Source organism: Salvelinus alpinus, chromosome 14 (genome assembly GCF_045679555.1).
Source record: "Salvelinus alpinus chromosome 14, SLU_Salpinus.1, whole genome shotgun sequence".
Classification (NCBI taxonomy): Eukaryota; Metazoa; Chordata; class Actinopteri; order Salmoniformes; family Salmonidae; genus Salvelinus; species Salvelinus alpinus.
The window spans coordinates 52,956,389-52,972,236 of NC_092099.1; the positions used below are offsets into that span (position 1 = coordinate 52,956,389).

Below are 15,848 nucleotides of genomic sequence, written 5' to 3' on the forward strand. Positions count from 1 at the left end.
TATAAGACTGTCATCTGATGAAGTTGTCCAAAGGTTAGTGATTAATTTTATATCTATTGCTGTTTTTTGCGAAAGCTACCTTTGCGGTGAATAAATGCGTTTGCGTTTGTGTGTTTGGCTATTGTGGTAAGCTAATCTAATTCTATATTGTGTTTTCGCTGTAAAACACTTTTTAAAAAATCGGAAATATTGGCTGGATTCACAAGATGTTTATCTTCCATTTGCTGTACACCATGTATTTTTCATAAATGTTTTATGATGAGTATTTATGTATTTCACGTTGCTCTCTGTAATTATTCTGGCTGCTTTGGTGCTATTTTTGATGGTGGCTGCAATGTAAAACTATGATTTATACCTCAAATATGCACATTTTCGAACAAAACATAAATGTATTGTATAACATGTTATAAGACTGTCATCTGATGAAGTTGTTTCTTGGTTAGTGACTAATTTTATCTCTATTTTGTCGGTTTTGTGAAAGCTACCTATGCGGTGGAAACATGGTGAAAATATGCGGTTGTGTGTTTGGCTATTGTGGTTAGCTAATAGAAAATCATATTGTGTTTTCGCTGTAAAACATTTTAAAAATCGGAAATGATGGCTGGATTCACAAGATGTTTATCTTTAATTTGCTGTATTGGACTTGTGATTTCATGAAAATTATATTATATGATATCCCTGTCCCGTTAGGCTAGGCTATGCTAGTCAGCTTTTTTGATGAGGAGGATCCTGGATCCGGGAGGGTGATGAAGTAGAGGTTAAACAGGTATTCTGACTCTCTGTGGTCAATAAAGATCCCATGGCACTTATTGTAAGAGTAGGGGTGTTAACCCCGGTGTCCTGGATAAATTCCCAATCCGGCCCTCATAAATTCCCAATCCGGCCCTCATGGCCACCTAATCATCCCTAGATTCCAATTGGCTCATTCATCCCCCTGTAACTATTCCCCAGATTGTCGCTGTAAATGAGAATGTGTTCTCAGTCATTACACTGTCCTTCCTTTTACATGCAAAACCATCAACTATACACCAATCAACGCCATAAAACGCCCTTTCAGACACCAAATCGATCAAATCTGTACAGCGTGTGACAACTTAATCATCCGACCAGCCCCAAAGCAAACAGCTCTGTCAGGGTATGTCTGTTAGACCTGTCTGTTAGACGTTTATGGCTAAATAGGTATAGTATAACGTTTGTCCCAAATGGCACCCTATCCCCTCTATAGTGCACTAAACGGGGCTCTGGTCAAAAGTAGTGCACTACAGAGGGAATAGGGTGCTTTTTGGGACACAGAATAGAGGCGTATAAAAATAACCTTGCCAATCTGGACTGAGCCGGTCTAACAGGATATGGTGGAGGGGAGGGTGTGGTGGTGAGTACAACAGCAGGTGTCATTGTAGGGGTCAAATGGATGTTTAATTTATGTATCATGTACACTCAAAGTATGTGGACACCCCTTCAAATTAGTGGATTCGGCCATTTCAGCCCCACCTGTGCCCCGCCTGTTGCTGTGTATAACATTGAGCACAGAGGCATACAATTGCCATAGACAAACATTGGCAGTAGAATGGCCCGTACTGAAGAGGTCAGTGATTATCAACGTGGCACCGTCATAGGATGCCAGCTTTCTAACAAGTCAGTTCGTCAAATTTCTGCCCTGCTAGAACTGCCCCGCTAGAACTGCCCCGGTCAACTGTAAGTGTTGTTATTGTGAAATGGAAACATCTAGGAGCAACAACGGCTCAGCCGTGAAGTGGTAGGCCACACAAGCTCACAGAACGGGACTGCCGAATGCTGAAGTGTGTATCGCATAAAAATCGTCTGTCCTCGGTTGCAACACTCACTACCGAGTTCCAAGCCGCCTTTGGAAGCAACAACAGTATAATAACTGTTAGTCGGGAGCTTCATGAAATGGGTTTCTAAAGCCGAGCAGCCGCAAACAAGCCTAAGATCACCATGCGCAATGCCAAGCATCGGCTGGAGTGGTGTAAAGCTCACTGCCATTGGACTCTGGTGCAGTGGAAAAGCGTTCTCTGGAGTGATGAATCACGCTTCACCATTTGGCAGTCCGACAGACAAATCTGGGTTTCGCGGATGCCAGGAGAACGCTACCTGCCTCAATGCATAGCGCCAACTGTAAAGTTTGGTGGAGGAGGAATAATGGTCTGGGGCTGTTTTTCATGGTTCGGTCTAGTCCCCTTAGTTCCAGTGAAGGGAAATCGTAACGCTACAGCATACAATGGCATTCTAGACGATTCTGTGCTTCCAACTTTGTGGCAACAGCTTGGGGAAGGCCCTTTCCTGTTTCAGCATGACAATGCCCCTTGTGCACAAAGCAAGGTCCATACAGAAATGGTTTGTCGAGATCGCTGTGGAAGAACTTGATTGTCCACATACTTTTGGCCATGTAGTGTATGTCACCTCTATGAAACCAGGATGTAATGGTTCAATGCAAGTGGAGATAGAGGTGGTATGAGCCATTTGGCATACACACACAATACAGTAATAATTGTCCACAATAATATTCCCCCCGTCTACATTTTGTCATCTTCTTTTTCTGACTGCCACCATGTTTAACTTATCGATCATCCCTCTTTCTGACAACAACAATGAGGTTGCCACCAATCCCTCCCTACCTCCCTTTCTGTCTTTTCTCCTCTCTTCTTTCCCCCAAACTCTCAGCTCTCCTCTGCCCCCCTTCTCCCCCCCCCATCTCTCTACCCCTCTTCTCTCATCTGCCCCCCTTCTCCCCTCTACTCTCCTATGCTCCCCCCCTCTCTCCAGCATGCTCCCCTCTCTTCTGCCACCCCTCTCCTCCTCCCCCTCTCTCTGTTGGAAGGGGACACACACAGAGCAGTAATGGGAGCACACAAAGGTGTCTGCAGGAGACATACTTTCATCAGCCCAGCTGGATCATAGTTACCATGGAAATAAGGGCCACAGCATGCACACACAGGCTACAGTCACAGATGCTCCTCCGGCTTTGCCTTGTAAGTCGTCTACGGTAGAGTCAACCAAGTCCAACGTTAATAAGTATAAAAAATACATTACATTTGATGTAAAGGTATCATGTCAATTCCACTCCACTGCATAGCTTGGTGGCAATACTCAGTGCCAGTGGTACTTGTGGCTCAAGACAATGTCCAACATCATGTGAAACTCAGAAAATGTCCCGAGAAGTGTGAGCAGTGAGAAGTAGAGAGCAGAGGTGAGATGTAATGGAGGTCTGGAGGTGATGGAGGACAAAAGAACAAAAGAAAGAGAAAGGCAGGTTGAAGAGAGGGAGCTACAGACATGTTCAACGTGAGCTCATGATATATATATTTTTTTTGAGTTTTAGAATGAGATAAACACTCAAATCTAAAAAAAGACAAGAAGTGAAAGGCTCTGGAGCAACGAACCGCCCTTGCTGTCTCTGCCTGGCCGGTTCCCCTCTCTCCACTGGGATTCTCTGCCCCTAACCCTATTACAGGGGCTGAGTCACTGGCTTACTGGTGCTCTTTCATGCCGTCCCTAGGAGGGGTGCGTCACTTGAGTGGGTTGAGTTACTGACGTGATCTTCCTGTCTGGGTTGGCGCCCCCCCTTGGTTTGTGCTGTGGTGGAGATCTTTGTGGGCTATACTCGGCCTTGTCTCAGGATTGTAAGTTGGTGGTTGAAGTTATCCCTCTAGTGGTGTGGGGGCTGTGCTTTGGCAGAGTGGGTGGGGTTATATCCTTCCTGTTTGGCCCTGTCCGGGGGTATCATCGGATGGGGCCACAGTGTCTCCTGACCCCTCCTGTCTCAGCCTCCAGTATTTATGCTGCAGTAGTTTATGTGTCGGGGGGCTAGGGTCAGTTGGTTATACCTGGAGTACTTCTCCTATCTTATCCAGTGTCCTGTGTGAATTTAAGTATGCTCTCTCTAATTCTCTCGTTCTCTCTTTCTTTCTCTCTCTCGGAGAACCTGAGCCCTAGGACCATACGTCACGGCAAACCGGGCATGATGACTCCTTGCTGTCCCCAGTCCACCTGGCCTTGCTGCTGTTCCAGTTTCAACTGTTCTGCCTGCTGTTATGGAACCCCTACCTGTTCAACTCTTAATGATCGGCTATGAAAAGCCAACTGACTTTTATTCCTGATTATTATTTGACCATGCTTGTCATTTATGAACATTTTGAAAATCTTGGCTCTCTCTAATTCTCTCCTTCTCTCTTTCTTTCTCTCTCTCGGAGGACCGGAGCCCTAGGACCATACGTCAGGACTACCGGGCATGATGACTCCTTGCTGTCCCCAGTCCGCCTGGCCCTGCTGCTATTCCAGTTTCAGCTGTTCTGCCTGCGGTTATGGAACCGCCACCTGTCCCGGACCTGCTATTTTCAACTCTTGATGATCGGCTATGAAAAGCCAACTGAAAATTATTCATGATTATTATTTGACCATGCTTGTCATTTATGAACATTTTGAAAATCTTGGCTCTCTCTAATTCTCTCCTTCTCTCTCTCTTTCTCTCTCTCGGAGGACCTGAGCCCTGGGACCGTGCGTCGGGGCTGCCGGGCGTGATGGCTCCTTGCTGTCCCCAGTCCACCTGGCCTTGCTGCTATTCCAGTTTCAGCTGTTCTGCCTGCGGTTATGGAACCGCCACCTGTCCCGGACCTGCTATTTTCAACTCTTGATGATCGGCTATGAAAAGCCAACTGAAAATTATTCATGATTATTATTTGACCATGCTTGTCATTTATGAACATTTTGAAAATCTTGGCTCTCTCTAATTCTCTCCTTCTCTCTCTCTTTCTCTCTCTCGGAGGACCTGAGCCCTGGGACCGTGCGTCGGGGCTGCCGGGCGTGATGGCTCCTTGCTGTCCCCAGTCCACCTGGCCTTGCTGCTATTCCAGTTTCAGCTGTTCTGCCTGCGGTTATGGAACCGCCACCTGTCCCGGACCTGCTATTTTCAACTCTTGATGATCGGCTATGAAAAGCCAACTGAAAATTATTCATGATTATTATTTGACCATGCTTGTCACTTATGAACATTTTGAACATCTTGGCATAGTTCTGTTATAATCTCCACCCAGCACAGCCAGAAGAGGACTGGCCACCCCTCATAGCCTGGTTCCTCTCTAGGTTTCTTCCTAGGTTTTGGCCTTTCTAGGGAGTTTTTCCTAGCCACCGTGCTTCTACACCTGCATTGCTTGCTGTTTGGGGTTTTAGGCTGGGTGTCTGTACAGCACTTCGAGATATTAGCTGATGTACGAAGGGCTATATAAAATAAACTTGATTTGATTTGATTTGAAGTGATGAACAACAACTCTATTCAATCACAATAGAAAAAAAGTTACTTTGCGCCTCAAGTTAAGAAGTTTTGGCTCTCGCTAGCTAACGTTAGCTACACAACAAAAACCTAGCCAGCAGGCTAACAAGCTAGCCAGAAACAATTAGCTAGCTTGTTGTACCAGTGTATCTAAGTATGGTGTAATGGCTGGTCTGGGTAGCTTGTTGTACCAGTGTATCTAAGTATGGTGTAATGGCTGGTCTGGGTAGCTTGTTGTACCAGTGTATCTAAGTATGGTGTAATGGCTCATCTGGGTAGCTTGTTGTACCAGTGTATCTAAGTATGGTGTAATGGCTGGTCTGGGTAGCTTGTTGTACCAGTGTATCTAAGTATGGTGTAATGGCTGGTCTGGATAGCTTGTTGTACCAGTGTATCTAAGTATGGTGTAATGGCTCATCTGGGTAGCTTGTTGTACCAGTGTATCTAAGTATGGTGTAATGGCTGGTCTGGGTAGCTTGTTGTACCAGTGTATCTAAGTATGGTGTAATGGCTCGTCTGGGTAGCTTGTTGTACCAGTGTATCTAAGTATGGTGTAATGGCTGGTCTGGGTAGCTTGTTGTACCAGTGTATCTAAGTATGGTGTAATGGCTCGTCTGGGTAGCTTGTTGTACCAGTGTATCTAAGTATGGTGTAATGGCTCGTCTGGGTAGCTTGTTGTACCAGTGTATCTAAGTATGGTGTAATGGCTCGTCTGGGTAGCTTGTTGTACCAGTGTATCTAAGTATGGTGTAATGGCTGGTCTGGATAGCTTGTTGTACCAGTGTATCTAAGTATGGTGTAATGGCTGGTCTGGATAGCTTGTTGTACCAGTGTATCTAAGTATGGTGTAATGGCTGGTCTGGGTAGCTTGTTGTACCAGTGTATCTAAGTATGGTGTAATGGCTCGTCTGGATAGCTTGTTGTACCAGTGTATCTAAGTATGGTGTAATGGCTCGTCTGGATAGCTTGTTGTACCAGTGTATCTAAGTATGGTGTAATGGCTCGTCTGGGTAGCTTGTTGTACCAGTGTATCTAAGTATGGTGTAATGGCTCGTCTGGGTAGCTTGTTGCTTTCTAACTGCATGTTCAAAGTTAATGTTTTGACTCTCTTTTTCTGGTAAACGAATGTGCTAAACTAAATGACCTTCTCTTAAAACATTCTTTGATCATTCAAATCTCCCATTGACATCAAATAATGATTTACAAGAAGAGAGAGAAAGAATGCAGAAATATTCCTTGTTATCTTTAGCTCTCTCTCTCTCTCTCGTTAGGTCCTCTTGCTCTCAACTTGGCTAACTTAAACGTGACTGAGGAGATTAGCTCTATAATGCCATGGGAAGTTATCAATGGAGCTTTAATCACTTTAATGCTAATCAAATTTAGATTCAGAGGTTAGAGGAGTGAGGTAACCTGATGCTGCCAACTCACATGTCAGACTATGGGTTGGAGACTCAACTCTCAGGCAGACTACCAGGCAGTAAGCTAAATTACCTATAGTGACCAGAGCTTATGTTGACGGTGACTATACAGTATATATTGGACACACTCAGCACTATATGACCCAACTAGTCAGCTCTCCGAGACTATTGTGGTTACAGCAGAACTGACAGGGTGAAGTAAAGGCCTTGTCATATAATAGACTCTGGTAGGAAGTATGGCCGATATATGGCCACAAACTAAGACTTGGTTATAGGAGTCCGTCTTTGAGGAGTAGAGATATCCCTCTAGTGGTGTGGGGGCTGTGCTTTGGCAAAGTCGGTGGGGTTATATCCTTCCTGTTTGGCCCTGTCCGGGGGTATCATCGGATGGGGCCACAGTGTCTCCTGACCCCTCCTGTCTCAGCCTCCAGTATTTATGCTGCAGTAGTTTGTCGGGGGGCTAGGGTCAGTTTGTTATATCTGGAGTACTTCTCCTGTCTTATCCGGTGTCCTGTGTGAATTTAAGTATGCTCTCTCTAATTCTCTCTTTCTCTCTTTCGGAGGACCTGAGCCCTAGGACCATGCCTCAGGACTACCTGGCATGATGACTCCTTGCTGTCCCCAGTCCACCTGGCCGTGCTGCTGCTCCAGTTTCAACTGTTCTGCCTGCGGCTATGGAACCCTGACCTGCTCACCGGACGTGCTACCTGTCCCAAACCTGTTGTTTTCAACTCTCTAGAGACAGCAGGAGCGGGCGGTAGAGATACTCTTAATGATCGGCTATGAAAAGCAAACTGACATTTACTCCTGAGGTGCTGACTTGCTGCACCTTCGACAACTACTGTGATTATTATTATTTGACCATGCTGGTCATTTATGAACATTTGAACATCTTGGCCATGCTCTGTTATAATCTCCACCCGGCACAGCCAGAAGAGGACTGGCCTGGTTCCTCTAGGTTTCTTTCTAGGTTTTGGCCTTTCTAGGGAGTTTTTCCTAGCCACCGTGCTTCTACACCTGCATTGCTTGCTGTTTGGGGTTTTAGGCTGGGTTTCTGTACAGCACTTTGAGATATCAGCTGATGTAAGAAGGGCTATATAAATAAATTTGATTTGATTCATCTTCACTAAAACACCAACACACCACCTCTCACTATCATTCCCCGCTGGCTGGGGTCATGTACCAGTATACATATGTTGTACTACAGTTGTGTTGTGTGCCATAGCCTGAACCTCTTCAGTTTGCTGTCAGGCTGGCAGCTAGCCTAATATCCTCTGTGTTGTCCAATTCTCAGCCAGATCATAAGTAATACGATTAGCTGTCTCTGTACCTATCGCTAACTCTAGCTTTGTTAGCAGAGGGGAGATAATCTGCTAACACCATTCCGCTAAGCGCTAGCCTTCACCACTGAGCCGCACTGCGCCGGAAAACGTTATGTGTGCCTGACTGAGCTGTTGCGATGGAACCAATAGATACTTCTGAAAAGCCCAAACTCCGCCCCCCTGGCATTCCAGCCAGGCTGAAAGATTATCTTCCTGCATTACACCACATTTTACCATGGTACAAAGCGAAAACTGTGCCGTTTTATAATGATATTCTACACATTTTGCCATGAGGATGAGAGAACATGTTGCAGTTTTAAAGCTAATTCCCTGCCATTCTAAACATTTTGCCATTTCCTATGATGTGTTCATATGCTATCTGGGGGGCCCCCGACCTCCAGGGTGCCCCCGACCAAAAAATAAATAAATAATATACAGTACCAGTCAAAAGTTTGGACACACCTACTCATTCCGGGGTTTTTCTTTATTTTTTACTATTTTCTACATTGTAGAATAATAGTGAAGGCATCAAAACTATGAAATAACACATATGGAATCATGTAGTAACAAAGAAAGTGTTAAACAAATCAAAATATATTCTATATTTGAGATTCTTCAAAGTAGCCACCCTTTTCCTTGATGTCAGTTTTGCACACTCTTGGCATTCTCTCAACCAGCTTCTGTAACATCCTCTAACATGTGTAGAGATCCTCCTTTAGATGATGTCATAGGTAAAGCTCCCACAGAGGTGTGTTTCTTAGTTCCTTATATAAAATGACCCCAGTGTTCGGGCACCTACCTACAGTATCTCAGGTGGAACTCCCTCTGTATGCTGTCAAGTGACAGATGATGAGGAATGAAAGATTGACTAGATAGATTGACTATAGAGAAAGATAGAAGAGTGAATTGAAGGAAGGCAGAAAGAGCTTAGAAAGAAAGAAAGAAGACTATTTCTGGAATGAATAGACTGTTAATGAAGTCTTGGTTCCTGCAACGAATGTACAGAGTGGAGGAAGGAGAGGAAACGAGCAGATCTGTTCATGCTAATTAATTTAATTAAAGCTAATTTGCATCTGAATGAAAGCCCAGAGCGGTTTTTACAACCCTGTGTGTATGTGTGCTCCGTGTGTGTTTTATTTGATCGTGTGTGCATGCGTGCGTGTCTTAATGGAGAAGGGTGTGTGGAAGTGCCCACGAGGTCCTGTAGGGTCAGCCTTGAGGTGTCAACAAGAAAGACACTCTGTCTCTCTCTCTCTCTCTCTCATGAAGAAATATTGAATTTGCAGTGTTCAAGTACCAGTAGAAGCATCAATGGAAAGACATGTTTCTGTATCTGCTATAGTCTGTCTGTCCTACCGTCTGCCTGCCTGTCTGTCAGGGCCAAGCATGTCTTGAGCTGTTTGAGCCGATAAGGAGACAGATTACAACAGATCCATCTGACGGTGAGATAAGTCTTCAGCTAAGCTTTAACATAATAACTGGTTTGACGTGTATGCATGTTAATTATTTCCTAAAATTCTATGCAAAATCCTCCCCATCAGCTGTCTTTTCAAGTTTCAAACAATTCAGATAAACAAAAAGATAGAGAGAGATAGAGAGAGCTATAGAGATATAGAGATAGAGACAGAGAGACAGAGAGACAGAGAGACAGAGAGACAGAGAGACAGAGAGAGAGAGACAGAGACAGACAGAGACACAGAGAGAGAGAGAGAGAGAGAGACAGAGAGACAGAGATATATCTTTATTCTTTTGGAACATTTGTGAGTAATTTTGGGTTAGGGTTAGGTTTAATCAATTGTTTGGTCCCCACAAGAATAGTAAACCAAACATGTGAAAGAGAGACATAAACGCCTGTACTTTCCTTTGGTCTTCATGGAAACCAACCAATCAGGTTCTCTCTCTCGAGGTGAATCGTCAGGGGGTCATTGCCACACTGCTACCAGTGACATACAGGAAATGCCTGCCCTGCCTTCTGCATTAGACAGAGACAGAGAGAGAGAGACACTCACTTTTGCTTTCAGTTTTTGCTATTGCTCTCAGCAGTATGGTTCCATTACTGTCTACACGACTGCAGGCTGGGGTCAGGTCAACCGCTCTACGGTCACATCCCAAATGGAACCCTATTCCCTATATAGTGCACTACTTTTGACCAGAGCCCTAAATGTTGTGATGTGTTTCCACATGGGTTCTGACACAGAATGACATATATGAATGGAGCGAGTCACCTCTGTGTTGGTATATAAATAATGGGCGGGAGAAGAATCTTAAGTCAAATGTGTACTGTTTGCTGATGTCTACTGTTTAGATATAAAAGGGCATTAGATCAAGGGTCACAGAGCTGGGAAGTGTCATAATCCTCGATCACAGTGTTGGTGGATGACAGACATCAATCTCTCACCCTTCGTCCTAGTCACACCAATTCCAGAGGTCCACACACACACACACACACACACACACACACACACACACACACACACACACACACACACACACACACACACACACACACACCGGGTCTGTTCAAACTCAATTCCTCTTTCTCTCTGCCTCTCTATTTTCCACTGTCTACTTTATCTCTGCCTCTTTCTCGCTATTACTGTGGTGGAAAATTGTAGTGGTTGTAGTTGAATAGCTGCATGGTAGGGTACAGGAAGTACAGTAGAGTAGGTGTCTAGTAGTGGTGGTAGTTGAATAGCTGCATGGTAGGGTACAGGAAGTACAGTAGAGTAGGTGTCTAGTAGTGGTTGTAGTTGAATAGCTGCATGGTAGGGTACAGGAAGTACAGTAGAGTAGGTGTCTAGTAGTGGTTGTAGTTGAATAGCTGCATGGTAGGGTACAGGAAGTACAGTCTAGTAATGTTTGTAGTTGAATGGCTGGATGATAGGGTATGAATACAGACTGAAAACAGGAAGTGCTAGTTGTATGGGAGAGTAGTGTACAGGCTGAAGGAACAGCCAGGTGATTAGAACAGTAGAGTAGTAATCACCTTACTAGAGCTGCTTCCTGGAATCTCTCTCTCTCTCTCTCTCTCTCTCTCTCTCTCTCTCTCTCTCTCTCTCTCTCTCTCTCTCTCTCTCTCTCTCTCTCTCTCTCTCTCTCTCTCTCTCTCTCTCTCTCTCTCTCTCTCTCTCTCTCTCTCTCTCTCTCTCTCTCTCTCTCTCTCTCTCTCTCTCTCTCTCTCTCTCTCTCTCTCTCTCTCTCTCTCTCTCTCTCTCTCTCTCTCTCTCTCTCTCTCTCTCTCTCTCTCTCTCTCTCTCTCTCTCTCTCTCTCTCTCTCTCTCTCTCTCTCTCTCTCTCTCTCTCTCTCTCTCTCTAACCAACCCACTCTCTCTACAACCAACCCACTCTCTCTACAACCAACCCACTCTCTCTACAACCAACCCACTCTCTCTACAACCAACCCACTCATGCTCTACTGTACTCAAACAGGTTGGTGAAATATACTCACTTAGACTCCACACACACACTACTGTGAGGAAATGCTGTGTGTGTGTGTGTGTGCGCACGTGCGTATACGTGTTTAACCCACAAGAATAATAAAATGTAAAAAAAATTGACAAACTGGCCATTTTGTTAGTCTGCACAAGTTCAAATGCTATTTCTAGGGGGTTTAGGGTTAAGGTTAGAATTAGTGTTAGGAGCTATGGTTAGGAGCTAGGGTTAAGGTTTGGGTAAGGGTTAGAGTTAGGTTAGTTATTAAACAAGACTGTGTGTGTGTGTGTGTGTGTGTGTGTGTGTGTGTGTGTGTGTGTGTAACAGAGGGCCATAGCTTGTACCAGGACTGCCTGGCGTGATGCTCCTCTCTGTAACTGTACCTCTGTTTCCCCACACATCTGCTATTCACTAAGTCTACCAGGATGGACGAGCACAAGGGAACAGACTACACAGGGCGTACCCCCACCACACCCTCCAAAAGAGCCCCCATCCCTCTACAGTTTGGGTGGCTGTGTGTCACAGGCACACGGGTTGCCATGGTATCCAGGCTTCGGCCTGGGATCTCCGCTTCCAACCGTGGAGATGTCATCACTCTCTGCCAGCCACAAAGTGTTCCTCTATACATATGAAGCTGCAGCTTGCCCTTCACACACATAAAATACACCCATTCTCGCTAGACAAGCTGCAATGTTTCACGAAATGCAACAATGCCAACTGTCCAAATCCCCCCACCCACCTCATCCTGACTCTCAAAAACACGTGTTGGAGGAGTCTGTTGCCTTTTAAAGTAGAACTGACAGACTTTTAACTACTTTGCAGATATGAAACAAACAATCTTAATATCAGTTAAGAATATCAAATTCCCAGTTTACACTTCAAACCCAACTTTATATTTGGTATTAAAAATACTGTTGGTTCTATTTGACTAAACAAATCCATGACGTACAGTAAGTAATTGTTGGCAGAATAGATGGATGCAGTTCAATTAACGATTAATATAATTCACCAATACATTTGTTAGTAGTCCAAAACATATTGCTACCAGGTTGTAAATCACAGCTGACCTGGTACGTTGTTTCAGTTTCAATGACTCAATATTTTGGACAAAAACGGACAACTGTAACTAAGGCTGGGAATGTCAATACAATCAATCAAACTAGTAAGAGCAATGATCACAAGTCAGTCATCACGTGGCTAATAGGCTAGCGCACGTGTCAAACACAAGGCCCGGGGGCTGAATAGGACACACAAGCAAGTATAAATGACAGTTGAGTCATCTACTTCATGAAATTTGCACTTGGTAGGTGAATTCAACTTCAATTGCACTGCTTTCGTGTGCCCGGTTTACAGCGCGCAGCCGAGGAAAAGTGTACAGACATGCCACAGTCCTAGCTAGGCTACTAAAATGTTGCAGTCTGGCTTCTGTTTTAAAAGCTTGACAATGAATAACCAAAAAACAAAACCTGCAACAAAACACCATGCTAAGGAGGAACATGTAGGCCCATTACAGCAACGTTTGAGTAGTAGCCCAGGCTGGCTACTCAGCTACATTACATTTTGAGTGCGTCATACAGCAATGCTGCACTCAACCACACCGGTGATCCATGCAGTGCAAAGAAATTCAAAGCATGATTTAAGTTTAAATAGGTTTTTGTTCTTTGTAGTTATTAAATACTTTTTTTTATTAGCGTTGCAGCATATTATGCATATCTGCAAGAATAGCAGCAAAGGCTGGACAAATATTATTTATCTTTTGTTTAATATGTTAAAATGCTATAGACAGCAACCTAATAATGAGTGGACATTATAAAGGGACATTTTTTCTAATAAAACAAAGGCCAGTTTGGGTCGCAGTTGCACTTAAAACAAATAGGCTACGTCTGGCCTACAAATTTGTTGTGTTTTTTCAATATGGCCAGTGAGCTGATTGACACCCTTGGGCTAGCGTATCTATTTATGCAGCTAGCTATTTACTTAGCAAGTTAAAAACACGTAGCCTAACATTAGCTAGCTGCTAGGAGGATGTCATGTAATTGGAGTGGGTGAGTGACCGACATTTTTCCCCTCATATCGTTTTTCGGTGGCTACAGCAAGAAATGTGAATCGCTTTGCTAGCTAGCTATGCTGAACTTGAACGCCTGTTATCTACAGTTAGCATATCTATTAGTTGTCAATCAAATGTATTTGACATCGATCAAATGGGCAGGTAGGCAAGTTCCCATTCAGTTGTAAAAATGCAGGTCGCAGCCTGGTCAGCAGATTGGTTGGGACAAGCATGCATTGGCAGGCAAGCTGCAGAAGGACGAGCAGGCTACTATTCCCCATCATTTCAGTGCAACTTTGACAGCCAACTAGCTGAAAAAGTTTAAGAGGGTTTATCTAATGTTCCCTCATTCGATTTTAGCTCATCTTGCTCTGGCAAGCATTATTTGTTGATCTTGTTGTTGATGTGCATAGGCAACTGAGGGGAAAATAGCCTACCTTTTCATGGTTGTTTGACTAATAGGACTGTGAAGTTCCTAAATGTAAGAGGACTCCTGTGGTATTTACTTATTTGCATAAATCCATTCAGTTGTATTTTGTGTCTTTTGGCGAAAGAGTTCTAATGATCTAAAAGCACGATGTTGCAACTGATGGCAGGCCCTACTGCCTGTAAACACACAGTCCAGTTCAAAGTGGATGATGGCAGGCCCTACTGCCTGTAAACACACAGTCCAGTTCAAAGTGGATGATGGCAGGGCCTACTGCCTGTAAATGGCACTAAATGGCACTAGAAGTTCGCAAAGTAGCCTATGTGGAAAATAGACGGGACACAATTATACCAGAACTGTAGATCGTGTTTTGAACACATAATTCCCTACTTCAATCAACTAGTCCATTTTGAATTCGTGATAAAACTGTTGTCGTTTGCTTGAGCTTGAGTATCCCATCAGTTAAATAGTTTTGTATTAGAGCTGAGACGATACCAGTATTGCAATATCTTTTCCATGGAAAAAATGAAAACACGAAGCAGACCTCTTTGGTCCTTTAGTAACTTGCTGTCTGTAAAAGATTGTGCTATAGCTTAGAAAATAAATGATTGTGACTCCTCATGACAACATTTGTCAAATGTCAAATTTGTCACAACGTTTGTTTCTAACATTAGGCCAGCTTTCCTAAAGTTAAATCCAATTCGTGTTTTGTTTCCTTGCCACGGTACTAACAAGTATTTTATAGTCAGTTATTTATGTAGCTTGCATGCGCAGTCAGCACACGTGTGTAGAGGGAGCAGTCGGAACACAATTGAGTGAGTAAGACACGGAGGGGAAAAGGAATTTAGGGAGAAAAACTGTGTAATGCTTGGCTTGGTTTCTTTTTTGTTGTATTTAAGACAACATTTACATTTTTGGGTGGACAAAAATATAGTTTTACAGTTTAAAAAAAAAGAAGATCTCTGGTTAAAGATTGAATTTAGATGTCCGTTTGAGTACTCGAGTACTCAATTAGTCATGTCCATCCCTACTCTGCAATGGACACAGCAGGGTAAAATGGTGCCAACGGACAGGGCTGCCGTGCTTCTAGCTCTTAGGAAACTTTGCAGTATTTTTTTTTTTTGTGTGTGTTATTTCTTACATTATTAGCCCAGAAATGTTGGGGGTTATTACATACAGCCGAGAAGAAACTTTGGATATCAGAGTGGCAGTAACTCACCGGCAATATCAGTATTACGACCAGGAATACGACTTTCCCGAATTGGATCCTTCGTACCCTCCATGAAAATGTTTACTGATTCCAGACGCTGTTCCAAAACACAGCCGGCAGAAAAGAGGTACTCGGAGTGGACTTCTAGTCCGACTCAGCAGGCACGCACACCACCCACCACTTCCGAGTATATTACTCGCTAATGTTCAGTCTCTGGATAATAAAGTTGATGAGCTCAGGGCGAGGATTTCCTTCCAGAGAGACATCAGGGATTGTAACATACTGTTTCATGGGAAAAAATGGCTCTCTCGGGATATACTGTCTGAGTCCGTTCAGCCAGTTGGGTTCTCAGTTCATCGCGCAGAGAGGAATAAATATCTCTCTGGGAAGAAGAAGGGAGGGAGTTTATGTTTCATGATTAACTACTCATGTTGTGATTGTGATAACATACAGGAACTCTTGTCCTTTTGTTCACCCGACCTAGAATACCTCACAATCAAATGCTGACCGTATTACCTCCCAAGAGAATTCTCTTCGGTTATAGTCACAGCCGTGTATATTCCCCCACAAGCCGATACCATGAAGGCCCTCAAAGATCTTCACTGGACTTTATGCAAACTGGAAACCACATATCCTGAGACCGCATATATTGTAGCTGAGGATTTTAACAAAGCAAATTTGAGGAAAATGTTACGGTAGTTCTAT

At 43.9% G+C, this 15,848-nt stretch overlaps 1 protein-coding gene across 1 annotated transcript in view; it reads right to left on the minus strand.

Annotated features, from left to right (window-relative positions):
- Nucleotides 1-15,848, minus strand: part of plcl1 (phospholipase C like 1) — a 110,075-nt gene that overhangs the window by 72,029 nt on the left and 22,198 nt on the right. The window lies entirely within an intron of this gene.